At 46.0% G+C, this 5000-nt stretch overlaps 1 protein-coding gene across 1 annotated transcript in view; it reads right to left on the reverse strand.

The window, feature by feature from the left end:
* The window catches only part of trim55a (tripartite motif containing 55a), a 35788-nt gene that overhangs the window by 9476 nt on the left and 21312 nt on the right, over positions 1–5000 (reverse strand).

Raw genomic sequence — 5000 nt, forward strand, 5'->3', positions numbered from 1 at the left:
ACAGGACAATAGACCTCATGTATGCAAACGTGAGGGATGCATACAGTGCAAACCCCCTCCCCCCACTGGGAAAGTCAGACCACAACCTCATTCATCTCCAGCCAATGTACAAGCCCAAAGTACAGAGGCTACCAGTTGCCACACGCACCTTCAGGAAGTGGACACCTGAAGCGGATGAGGCTCTGAGAGACTGCTTCGAGTGCACTGACTGGAGTGTGTTACAGAATGGAGAGGACTTAGAGGAGGTCACACAGTGCACAACTGACTACCTGAACTTCTGTATGGACATTGTTGTTCCCAACTTGAACTGTATGCTGCTTTCCCAACAACAAGCCTTGGATAAGCAGCAATGTCAAGACCCTTCTTAATAGGAAAAAAGATGGCGCTCAGAGAGGGGACATGGCAGAGCTGAGGCGCGTGCAAGGGGAACTCAAATTCAAGCTGAAGGAGGCTAAGGAGGACTACAGAAGGAAGGTGGAACAGAAGTTGCAGGAAAACAACTTGAAGGAGGCATGGGACGGCATGAAGGCTATCACTGGCCTGAAAAAGAGCAGCAGCTCTGTGGAGGGGGACCTGGACAGGGCGAACCAGTTGAACCACTTCTACAACAGGTTTGACTGCCCTGCTCCAGCTCCAATGGTGGTGGTCTGTCCACCACCCCCGGCTGACTCAGACACGTGCCTGCCCTACCCCCACCTCCCAGCCTCCCAGTCTCTCCAGCTCTACATCCTGGTGACAGCCAACGACCTAAGCCACCATCACCTCACGCCCTGCCCCTGCCTGGCGCCTCCTTGCCTGTGCCTGTTGAGGGCGTCCACGACCTCTGGCAGCCTTGACAGGGACATCAAGGAGGTGGTCATCCCCCAGCCCCCACCCCCCTCAATACCAGTGCAACACTCACCTCCATCATCACAGGCTATCGTACCCCCAAAATCACTGGATATTGCACCCCTCCCCCACATGGCGATCACAAACAATGAGGTGAAAACGACCTCAGTCAACAGCCATCAGACACACAGATCCCAGATGCACCCCTCCCCCTCCCCCTCCCCTTACACCCCCCCATCATCACAACAGAGCAAGTGACAGTACAACTACAGAAGCTGTGCATCAATAAAGCAGCGTGGCCTGACAGACTGTGTCCAAGGCTACTCAAGGCCTGTGCTGCTGAACTGGGGAGCCACTGAAGCACATCTTTAACTGGAGTCTACGCCTCGACAAGTTCCAACACTGTGGAAGACATCATGTCTCACCCCCTGTCCCTAAGAAGCCACACCATAGTGAGCTTAATGACTACAGACCTGTCGCTCTTACATCACATGTGATGAAGACAATAGAGCGACTCGTCTTAGGTATGCTCAGACCCCAGGTGCGCCAAGCACTAGACCCGTTACAGTTTGCATACCAGGAGAAAGTGGGCGTGGACGATGCCATCACTTATCTTCTACACAGGACACATTCTCACCTAGACAAGGGGAAAAGTGCTGTGATTGATCTCTTGATTTCTCAAGTGCTTTTAACACCATCCAACCCCTCAGACTGGGAGACAAGCTCTTGCAGATGGGTGTGGACGCTCACCTGGTAACCTAGATTACAGATTACCTGACCGAGCGACCACAATTCGTCAGACTGAAGAACTGTCTCTCTGACACTGTGATCAGCAGCACCGGGAGGGCCACAGGGAACTGTGCTCTCTCAGTCCTGTTCACCCTGTACACATCTGACTTCTGCTTCAACACCGAAGTCATGCCACATGCAGAAGTTTTTCTGATGATACTGCAATTGTGGGGTGTATCAGGAACGGACAGGAGGAGGAGTACAGGAGCCTGGTGGAGGACTTTGTGCAATGGTGCAAACTCAATCATCTTCAACTCAACACTTCAAAGACCAAGGAGATGGTGGTGGATTTCCGCCGGTCTAAGCCCACTCTGCTACCAGTCCCCATTGATGGGGTCAATGTGGAGGTGGTAAGCACCTACAAGTATCTGGGTCTCCACCTGGACAATAAACTGGACTGGTCAGCCAACACTGATGCACTCTACAAGAAAGGGCAGAGCAGGCTGTACTTCCTGAGGAGGCTGCGGTCCTTCAATGTGTGCAGCAAGCTCCTCAGGATGTTCTACCAGTCTGTTGTTGCCAGCGTCCTCTTCTATGCAGTGGTATGCTGAGGAGGAAGCACAAGGAAGAAGAATGCGGGGCGAATTGACAGGCTTGTAAGGAAAGCTGGTTCTGTAGTGGGAGCTGAACTGGAGTGCATCACTTCACTATCTGACAAAAGGACCCTGAACAAACTGATCAACATCTTGGACAATGAGTGTCACCCACTCCACAGCACTATTGTTAAACAGAAGAGCCTGATCAGCTGGAGACTTTGCTCACTGCCTTGCACAACAGACAGACTGAGGAAGTCATTTGTCCCCAGGGCCATTGAACTGTTCAATGCTTCACTTAAGGGAAGAGAAGAGATAGACTTCTCTGCATAGTCTGTCTGCCTCTTCACCCCCTCCATGTTTGGATACTGTCTGTCCACTAGCCACTTTTTACAACTGTCTTTCTGCCTCAATGTTTGCATGCTATATTAGCACATTAGCACATATGCATAACACCTCCCTCCATGCCACAACCGAACTGTGGCCACACTTATACCCTTTCTTAAAATAGAGATATATATAGAGAGATATATAGATATATAGACTTATTCTTGCACTGTTGCACTGTTGGACTTACTCATTTGCACTATCACCATGACCACTATCACCATTGCACTACCACCATGACACTCATTCACACAGAGCACCTTAGAGCACCTTACCATACCTTACTATGCACAGAGAATCACAGGCTCAGTCCCTGCCTCAGTCATGGCAAGCGCCTCTTGATTGATTAATCACCACTATGTGGATCCTGTTTTTAGAATTGATTTAGATTAAGTGTTAGTTAGTATAATTTGTATTTTTGTAATTTGTATTTTAGTATATTTTTATATATTGTATTAAGTGTTAGTTAGTATAATTTGTATTTTAGTATATTTAGTATATTCTTTATCTTCTACTATCCTTATTGCTTAGTTGTGTTTTTATATTATATACTTTTAATTACTTTTTCTGCTGTTAGTGAAAGTGTGTGTTGTCTGTATGCTACTGAGACCTTGAATTTCCCCTGGGGATCAATAAAGTATCTATCTATCTATCTATTTATTTGTCTATCTCCTACGCCATTGTGACCATTTTATGGTTCTGCGTCGGGTTGCTTTGCATCGCGGTGCATTTCACCGCCATAACGCTCTGTGTCGCCTGTGTTTGCGTCGCCCACCACTGAAACAAGACTGTAGCCTATGACCGAAAAGGCAGCCTACTCACAGAGAATGTAAACGAGCTCTGCTACTCAGAATGGCAAACCCCATAGACTGTCATGCCAAAATATTAATCTTATTTGTTTGGCCTTTTCTTGCTTAGATTTTGTACGTATGTACAAAGTATGGAGAGTATGTATGGAGAAATAGACACAGTAAACCAGCAAATAAGTCTGAGGTTATTTGCGAGGTGACTGCCACCCAGTTTAAGTTATGTTAGCAGGCGAACTTTAGCACTGCTACACTTTAGCAACTGCCCACAAAGTACTGCTTGCCGGCGAAGTGCTAATTTCAAAATGTTACTGAGATATAAACACTTTACAAACGGATAACCACGTCATTGTAACCAAAATATGTCTGAGTTTATTTGCAAAGCTTAGGTCAGTGAACTAGCATGTTGCTAACTCCCCACAGTAGGATGCTTGAAACACCGACTATCAACACACAGGACGAGTTGACCAATCACAGTCCTTGCGGTCTGCATCGCCTTGACGCAAAGTTACAATTTTTTGAAGGTGCACGTGGAGCTAGGGGGGTCGGAGAGGGGTTCGCAACAACGCAGAGGGGTCTGCGGGGGTACGCCGTTGATTCGACGCAGAAGCATAAAGAATTCTCCGACAAAGTAATTTTGAAAAAATAAACATTTCTTAAGAAATGCTACCGATGCTTTGATGCTGTTTAATAGAATAGAATAGAATAGAATAGAATAGAATAGAATAGAATAGAATAGAAGTCTTTATTGTCAACTACTGTGGAAATTCGTCTTTGGCCCCACAAACATGTAACACACACAAGCAAGACTACACAACAGGTACAACATAAAACAGACACAAACACTATTGCACTATTGTTAAGCAGAAGAGCCTGATCAGCTGGAGACTTTGCTCACTGCCTTGCACAACAGACAGACTGAGGAAGTCATCCCCAGGGCCATTGAACTGAATAGAATCCTATGGCATACTAGACTAAATAACCTTATTTCCTGAGGGTTTTCTGAAAAATACTAAGTTGTCAACGCCTACCAAAACCTTAATATCTAAGCCTCTGTACACCTAGAAACATGAAATAAAAAGCATGCTGCGCTACGCAGCAACCAGCAGGAGATTCAATGTTGCGCTACGCAGCACCCAGCGGGAGATAGAATGTTATACCGTGCAGCATCCAGTGGGATGGGTTAAGGGAAGAGGAGAAATAGACTTCTCCTCGATAGTCTGTCTGCCTCTTCACCACCTCCATGTCTTGAACTGTCTGTCCACTAGCCACTTTACATTTGTCTTCTGCCTCACTGTTTGCGTGCTGTATCAGCACATATGCACAACCCCCCCCTCCATGCCACATACCTTTCTTAATATAGTTATTTATATATAGATATATAGACTTTATTCTTGCACTGTTGCACTGTTTGACTTACATGCACCTTTACCTTACCTTATGCACTGAGAACCACAGGCTTCAGTCATTGCAAGAGCACCTGATTGATTATTCACCCAATATGTGGATACTGTTTTTTAGAATTGATTTTGATTAAGTTTTATTTAGTATAATTTGTATTTTGTATATTTAGTATATTCTTTATCTTCTACTAGAGATGCGCGGATGGGCTATTATTTCAACCGTAACCGCATAGCAAAACTTATCATCCATCCGC

This window comes from Alosa alosa, chromosome 19 (assembly GCF_017589495.1).
Source record: "Alosa alosa isolate M-15738 ecotype Scorff River chromosome 19, AALO_Geno_1.1, whole genome shotgun sequence".
Classification (NCBI taxonomy): Eukaryota; Metazoa; Chordata; class Actinopteri; order Clupeiformes; family Clupeidae; genus Alosa; species Alosa alosa.